General features: G+C 42.1%; 1 long non-coding RNA gene across 1 annotated transcript; it reads right to left on the bottom strand.

Annotated features, from left to right (window-relative positions):
- Positions 1-7,159: 7,159 nt before the first annotated feature.
- On the bottom strand, positions 7,160-8,628 carry LOC115562183 (uncharacterized). Its single transcript, XR_003980087.2, has 2 exons — positions 7,565-8,628; positions 7,160-7,484 (listed from the first exon to the last, which is right to left on the bottom strand). It is a non-coding gene; the product is annotated as an uncharacterized LOC115562183 (long non-coding RNA).
- Positions 8,629-8,801: the final 173 nt, after the last annotated feature.

Genomic DNA, 8,801 nt, shown 5'->3' with positions numbered 1-8,801 from the left:
CGCACAGAATTAATTGATTGCCGCATGTGCGCCGTTCGATTTTATGTTCTGCAACTATTTTAATTAGTTAATAGATTTATCCACGATTCTCCATTTATACAATCTGACTCTTTGATTCGGAACTTACATATGTCGTTCTGCTGCTTTTATAGCGCTCGTAAAATGCTCGCTTAATTCTTGACAACTCAGCAATCAAACACGAATGAGAAATCATTGAAAGGGAATCAGAGTCGAAACTCGAGTGCTCTATACAGTGTGGAGTAGAGAGTGCAAAGAAAGCCTAGAAATATTGTAGTAGCAAAACATTTTATATATGTTTTATATATTCGTTTCTTTAAAGGTCTTTGATTCACTTATACGAACTTAAGTGGGAAAACTAATATAGAGTGTGAACAGAAGATTCTTTGGCAACTTTTATTCGATAAAACATCTTATTTAACCTTGACATCTTATTTAACCTTAACATTTCGCTTAGGTAAACCTCTTTCTTGTTCTTCTCCTGTAATATTATGCAAACAAATTTAGCTTATTCATAATCAGCTTCTATATAACATATAAATAATGCCGCAGATGAATTCAACTTAGGGAAAGTATGTTTCAGGAAAAATCTTACTAGACGGTATTCCCTAAAAACAATAGTTGGTATATGAAGACTGTCTACTATCAATATGTATTATAACTGTAGATATGCAAGCTGAGAAGATGCTGCATTATAAGGCAGAGTATTCTACTATTAAAGTTCTCTTTATATCCCTTGCTATACTCGAAGCAATTGCAAACCAACTAAATTGAATGTCTTCAGACTGTTCAGTGCAATCTTTCATTTAGATAATTCCATTGTTTTTTTCTTGCAGCTCGACAATTGTAGTGAAATGATTTAATTTTTATGTCGGCTCCAGTCGGTCGGTCGAGTCGGTTGAGCGCGACGGGCGAGCCATAAAACTTGTTCCCGCTCGCTTTTTAATCTGGGTGCAATTTGTGTGCTTATCAGTTGCGTGTAATTGCGCCATGGAAATTAACAGAAAATATAGAGAAACAGATACAGACAGAAAGAGAGGGAGAGAGAGTGTGAGAGAGCAGTAGAAAATGGCGACTGCCAATGACAGTTAGTGGAAGAGCAGCTGGGCTAGGGGGAAGTCGGGAGAATGGGAGGCTGTTGTTCTCGAGCCGGGGTAGGCTAAGATGCGTTCAAGTGGCGAGATAAAAGCTCTTGAGCCGAGCTAATGACTCGCTCGCACAGTTGGGGGCGTCAGCCAACTGACTTAAGACGCCATTTTTATATTATAACTGTTGTTGCCACTCGTATGAGCTGGCTCTGTTGCTGATGCGGACTCCGCGTGTCCATGTTGCGAATTGAGCGTGGCGAATGCCTTAATGGCGACGTCGCGACACTTGAGTGCAGCCAAGTGCTGAGCGTTGAGTGCGGCCATAAGGACAAGAAAGCAGAGACAGCCAGAGACAGCCAGAGACACCCTCGCAGCATTGCAGCAGTGGAGCGAGCAGCCGAGCTCCAGAGCTGCGGCCTGGCCAGGCTTTGGCTTTGATTTGATTTCTCTGCGATTTGCTAATGAAATCACGTAGAGCCACGCCCGCGCACTTATCTATATTTAAATTTTAATTGCAATTGGTTTATCATATATATGGAACTCTTCCAATCTCTTATCTGCCGCTCTTTATAGCACACATCAATCATAATCGATCAGCGGCTGCGGATTTGCTCGCTGATTGTGCCTGGAGTGTGCAATGTGGTTTCCTGCCTCCTGAGCCAAATACAAATCCCGACGTGATGATAAATGCGTTTCTAAATGCATTCTAATGCCGCTGGGCCCGTTGCCTGACGGCTGATGGCTTCATCGCCACGTTCGTGATGTGTGTGCCAAAAGCGTAGCCCCAAAAAGCAAACTATGCTTATATTTTTTATATTTATTCCATTCCTCACGCAGTTGCTAAGCATATCAAATGGATATATCACACTACTGTGTGTGTGTGTGTGTGTGTGTTGATGTGTGTCTGCCGCAGAGACATTCTTTGTCCGCCCGAAGAGCACTCAACAGCAACAACAACAGCAGCAACAGCTACAACTACAACAACAAAATTATTTGCATTTCAAACTTTTGTTGATGACATTTTTCATGAAAATTTTAATGTTTTTCTTTCGTTTTTTATTTTTATTTTTTTCAGTTCTTTTTTTGCTAAGCTGTGCCTGTGCCGTAACATTCGCATTTGGGATATTAATATATGCAGACCCCTGGCTTTTAACACCTGTCTGTCTCAGGTGGATGTGGCAGCTGCAGAAATGGGCCGGGTCTGAGGGGGAGGGGCTGGCCGCTTGTCACTGGGCCGCAAAACTTTCTCATATGAGATGCGTTTCGTAATGAAAGTTGGAGCTGGCAAAGCACAGACTGGAGCGTGTATAAGGAACACACACACACTTTCAATATTCATGTGTCACATGTGTGTGTGTGTGCAGGCCATGCAACTTTTTTAACATTTATATGAATATAATTTAGAATAAATTCTGTGAAATTCCAAGCCTGATTCGCATGTAAAAGCTGCGCACAACAAATACATTAAAATTCCATTAAAAACGTGACGTCAGACAGCGCTGTCCAATGGCCAATGTCCGGATGAAGAGATGCGTATTAAAAACCTTAGTCAAATGTCGGCTCGCGTTTATATATTAACTAACCGAGTCAGCGTAGATGGAGTCGGGAGTGGAAGTTTCCTTTTGGGGCAGCGCATGCGGCCAAATGCTGCTTGGTCCTTGGTCCTTGGTCCTTGTCACAATTATTGTATAAATTAACGTCACAAACAAATGTTACAAAAGCCGCCAATGAAGTGGAATGATGCGACGAGCGCTAAACTCCACAACCAACCCCGGCCCTCCTGGCTCCTGGCTCTACCCCTACTGCTTGCCCTGCCTTTGGCCAAGTCGAGGACATTTGACAGGCTGACATCCCTGCGTTTAACCGCAAATGTGCCTAATTTTTCGTTGTTATCCTTTGTGTTGGCTTCTTCTAATAATGCGTAAAATTTAATGCGCCTCTGCGAGTCCTTGAGCCGAGTCCTTGCCTGCAGCAGGGCAGCTAGAAATCGCGACAAGTGATTTTCAGATTTACGACTATCCGAGAGAGAGCGAGAGTGGGAGCGCGCTTTGTCCTGCGTCCTTTTTGTTGTGCTAATGTGTGGCGTTTTTATGGCTTGAAGCAAATTTGATTTATTGCCAAAACTTAAGCGTCGTCGACTTGTTTGCCAAGTTGTAAAACTTTGCACAGCACTGCACAGCGAGTTCATCTTATAATTGATGCGATTTGCGGTTCATAAAGTGCAATTGTCTGTAAACCCTCGAGTGGCAATCGCAATGGCTTGAGCATATGCGAGATTTTTTAGTGCTTTCCGTTTTTAGTTTCTCCTCAGATTTCGCACGAAGATAAACGAGTCACTAAATTTAGATAGCCCTCTTGGGCGAAGTGTGAGAGCCATCAATTAAGTTGGAGCTAGTAAATAAAAATACATATATCTTTTTAAGAGGAAGATCTTGAAGTTTAAGATGGAAGATTAGGATTGGGCAGAAGAATGTTTTGGAAAAGTAAATTTCAATTCAGTTTGCTTTTGTTTATTAAACACTGAGAGTTAGGCTGCTGTCTAATAGTAGAGATATAGTCTAATGACAATAATAATGATAACTTTAATAAAGATTTAATTCCATGTGCCTGACTCTTAATAGCTCTGTCAGTTTTTACATAAATTGTAGCACCTAGTTAGCTATCTAAGCTTTCAATTTAATGGCTTGATTTATGCTTGAATCAGTTAACTCTACCATTGACCTTGTTCTGCTCTATATATATCAGTGGACAACGCGACTTTTTCCCAGCTCATTCCCATGCCAGACGAGCGCCTGCAAATCGCCCTCATTAGCTGACCCAAAGTGTCTCAAACTATGCAATTTACATGCAGAGAAGGCCGCGTCCGTTAAGTGCCATAGATACGAGCATTGCCCAAAACCCAATAGAGCATGCAATATATACATATACATACATACATACACTCAGATGTAGCACCACGAACTGAGGCAGGGGCGAACCACAGAGCTCGCATGGAACACATGAAAGGTAGGCAACCAAATGCAGAGCGAATTATGTTGTTGTTGCCGTTGGGAGGTAGTAAGTGGATAGAGCAGATCGTTGCGGGCGATACATAAAATTTGAATGCGTTTTGCATACATTAACCCACTGTTGCCGGCAGTGTGCGTCCTAGCCACAGAGTGAGAGAGAGAGAGGGGGGCGATAGAGGGAGACTCGCAGCGCGTTAACGGTCAAGCGAAATACCTTTATTAAATTTTATGATTATTGGCTGCCATTGAGCAGCCTTCCTGTCTTCCTGGGAATGTGTCGCCGTATTCCCTTCGATAGTCGGAATCGAAATTTTATGCAGAGAGTGGGCTGAAATTCTCACGCGTAACTGGAGCAGTTGGTGGCTGAGCGAGTGGAGACGAGTCGTTTACAATTTGTGTTCGTAATTCAATTTACGTTTCTGAAATTTTAATTAACTTGCGAACGAGTTTCACTGGGTGTCGCTCGCTCTCTGTCTCTCTGTGTCAGTCTCTGTGTTGTTCTCAGTTGCGCAGCTTGTCGTTACACATGTAGACATGGCAGCCTCAGCCTCCCCCCCTCTCTCTCTCTCCCTCTTTCTCTGTCACACTTTGTTTGTATATCAATTACCAGCTGCTTAATGTGCCACAATTTGAAAGCCATTAAGATTATGTGTTTCGAAAGGTTTTCGGGCACGTTCTCCCCCTCCCATTCCTCTTCTCCCTCTCTTTGTTGTTCTTTAGACTGACACACATCAATCAGTTTTGGGCTACGATCTGTTGTCTGGCTGTCTAGGGGCCCTCACTCATTAGCTATGCGGCTTGGCGCTTCAACAACAATTGCTGTGCTAGTTCCTAAAGATCCAGATCCAGATGCAGATACATCTTGGCCTCGTGGACAGCTGCTACCTTTAGCGGGGCTTGTACAGTTATTGGGGAAATTAATTAGAGCTCGACGTTTGCTGGGCGCATAGGCGTCTGGGCTTCTGGGCGTGCCGGCCCACGCATCGCTGGACAAATTGAAGGCAAAGCAAATGCCAACTAAATACGCGTTTCGAAGCCAACTTAAAAGTTGAGCGCAGCAGCAGGACATCAGCTCAGGCTGCTGATTGTTCCTGTTGTTGTTGTTGTTGTTGTTGCTTCGTTATGCAAATGTTGTCGAAAAATAAAACAAAAATATAAGAAGCGCGCGCTTAAATGAAAATTGTAAACGACGTCTCTATATATATATATATGTATATATCTATATAAAATACTACATAGTGTGTATATGCAAATTGTATATAAAGAATTTCCGAAAGACAAACGCAAACACAAACAACAAGGCGAGCAAACAGTGAACAACAATTTAGGAAAATGCTGGCAGGGCAAAGGAAAAGCCCGGCAAACCGTAAGAGAAAAGCGGTTTTTATTTTTGTCTTCTTGCCGCGGAATAAATAATAAACGTAAACGAATTAAAAACGTTGCCAAACGAACTGTCCTTCAATTGGGAGGGGGCGGGAAGCTGCCGAGAGAGAAGCAGCAGGAGTAGCAGGAGGAGGGCGTGGCTGCAAGCAACTGCCCTTTCAATATTGAGCCATTGAAGCCATCAAAGTTCTTCGACTTGGCGAACTGGTCTTGTTTACTTGGCCACAGACAAAGTTTATGCGCTTTTCAATTAGTTTTAATTGAAATTCCCATCGATTGAGCCAGAGACACGATTGAGCCAGGCCAAGACTCAGTCGGGCCAAAGCTCAGACTCGCCAAAAACAAGAGTGAAAAGTAAATTTTGATTTTTTGGCGTAATTAAAACTTTTATGGGCTGCAATTGTAATTGCGAATCCGTTGGATGACTTGGCAAAGGGAGAGAGAGGGCGAATTCGCAAATTAATTTATTTTTGTTATTATAATATTATAGCTATACAATATTTATCAATCGTCTAATTAATAGCTATTAAATATATAATTTAGCTCGCGCTTGGTTTTCAGCTTCTATGAAATTATAAAAATTAAAAGAATTTAAATGTCACTGCACTGATAAAAATAATATTTTAGAGTAGTCAACTGGGAAATACCCTGTATACTAAGTAAATTTATGAATTTTGATTATTTACGTTTTAGAAGCATTATACAGATGCCCAATTGGATCATTAGATTAATTAAATATGAAAAAAGTTAATGTTTGTTAAAAGAGATCATTTCTGAGTGCTGCAGGTCGAATTATATATAGACTGACAACTAAACAGTCGAAGGTGAAGAACTAGTTCGTTAAGGCTGTTCATCATTTCTTAGAACACACTGAAGATTTCACACATATCTATATACTATACATACATATATCTACATTTTGGGAATGTAATATATCCTGATTTCATATTTGATAGCCTGATTTTACGAATCCAACTATGACTACGCCTTACTGCTTTGAATGTTTTCTTGAATTGGGTTTAATTTATAAAAAAAAGGAAATCGTGTGAACTCCCTTATATATGGCTTGCCTTACTATTGCCTAAAATCTTATCTCCACTTTATATCCCTTTAAAGAGAAATGTATTTTGATTACATTGTGAGTATATACACAGTCACATTCATCTATGTATGTTTCTAGTCTAATTGCATTGCATTATCAATCTTTGAATATATACGAGCTACTGATATATACAGGGTATTTTGAAATATCAAGTCATTCATTATTTTTATGTGTTCTCTGTTCGACTGGGCGTCGGCTTTATCGCCCGCTGCTGCTGCTGCTCTGATAACGCGTGAGAGTTCACATGATCTCTGTAGGTCTCCCAGGCTGGGGTCTACCTTTGGCTGTTCGCTGTCCGCTGTCCGCTGTCCGCTGTCCGCTATCTGTCGCCTGTCGGTGAATGGGTGTGCCATTTCCTAATGAAGTTATTCTCATGCAGCGACCGCACTGCGTTGCCCACTATCTGGCAGAGCTATTGCCAATATCTATTGGCAAGTGGAGAGACAATAACGGCAAGTGCCCCTTCGACTTACATTAGAGTAACATTTTATTCAATTGCGGCCACACAAAAACAAATAAAAACTCTTCTTCTTTTTTTTTCTAGTCTTCACTCTTTTCGGTTTTATTTTATTTATTTTTTGGCCACTTTGGGCACATAAAATAAAATCAAATGATGCGTTGAAAGCGGCGCAGTCCAGCAGCTACAATAGAAGGCCATAGAAGGAGGGAGGGATGTCAGAGTCATGTGTGGTTGGCTGAGTGGCCGCCAGGGGGTGTGGCACTTTTTGGTTGAATAGACAACGCAGATGCCAACAGCCAACAGGCAGTGGCCAGCGGCCAGTGGCCAGGACAAGGCAAGTGCCTTCCGAGCAGTCGCCGTTTGTCCATTTGATGATTTTTGCGTCACCGTTGCTCGAAATCATTCCGAGCGCAAGCAACTGGAAACTGTATAAAAATAATGAAAAGCACAAAAAAAAAAGAAGCTGTACGCAGAGAGCGAACAGGAAAAAAAAAACGCAACGCACCAACTTGAAATAAATGGTCAAAAGAAATAAACAGTCCCATAAAGAATAATCATTCAGAATTCTGCTGAATTATGCATGAGCCAAGGCTGCGGCACAGCGCAGGGCGCTGGAGAGGGAGAGGGCAGCAACTGGACGCCACGCTCACAACGCGGGGGGTTCACATATGCGAAGCATCCACACAATCCACACGACCTCCTGCCCCTTTCACCCACCGCCTGCGATGCGACGCGGTTCATTTCGGTTTCGGTTTGTCTCTATGCCTGGGCTTGGGGTTTGGGTTTTGGTTTGGGTTTGGCAGCATCATTTTCCCTCTTTATTATCTGTTTGTTTAGCTTTGTGTGCTGGATTTTTATCAGGCTTCTAAGCAGTTAGTTGAGAGTTCAGGAGGAACTGGCCATCGCTCGCCGCCTCAGCCACTTGCCAGAAGTCAGCAGCATTCGCATAATTTTCGATAAAGCTTTTCGCCAAATGAAATTCAAGTGGTTACACATTCGATGCCAAAACACCACCACGATGCCCCACCCCACCGTCTTCGGCTGCCCATTTTTCTTCACTGGTCACTGGACACTGGTCACTGGGTTTCGGTTTTCCTCGTCATTTTGGTCATTTTCATTTGCACATTATGCGGCATCTTATTAACTAAGTATGTTTGCTTGCCTGGCGCTTTGTTTGTTTCTCTTTTGGTAATAAAAGATGGGAAGGTAATGCGTGCCTCACATAACTCTCACTAATAGCATGCACAGCACACGAAATGCTCTGTCTAGACCTCGCCGTGCTAATCTTACGCAATACTGCTCGTAAATATCATCACATTTTGTCTGGTCTACTCGGGGCGCTCTACATACGTAAAGCATGCTGATACCTATGCCTGTTTACGGTAATCTATATACACACACACTTTGGCACACCTAATCAGATCGGCCACCTCAACAGCTCACTTAGGTTAGTTCAGGAATCAGTTAAACTGATCGATCGATCAGTCTGACAAGTTAGCCAGGCAACCACATAAACAACTTGTTTATAAATAATTTCATGCATAATATATGCATGAATATAAGAGCGTGCGCGTGCTAATTATAGATGAGCCCTAAATGGCGATAAATCGCATCTACTACAGTTACAGTTACTGCAGGTATACCTGAATATATTAAACAGTTAAATGAGACTTACGAGTGTGAGATTTATAGGCTATGGAAGAGCCATGCGGTAACTAAAATTACCGTTAAATTCTGAATTA

This window comes from Drosophila navojoa, chromosome 4, assembly GCF_054131105.1.
Source record: "Drosophila navojoa isolate 15081-1374.11 chromosome 4, UAZ_NAV_1.0, whole genome shotgun sequence".
Classification (NCBI taxonomy): Eukaryota; Metazoa; Arthropoda; class Insecta; order Diptera; family Drosophilidae; genus Drosophila; species Drosophila navojoa.
This window is presented reverse-complemented; position numbering and strand designations above follow the sequence as displayed.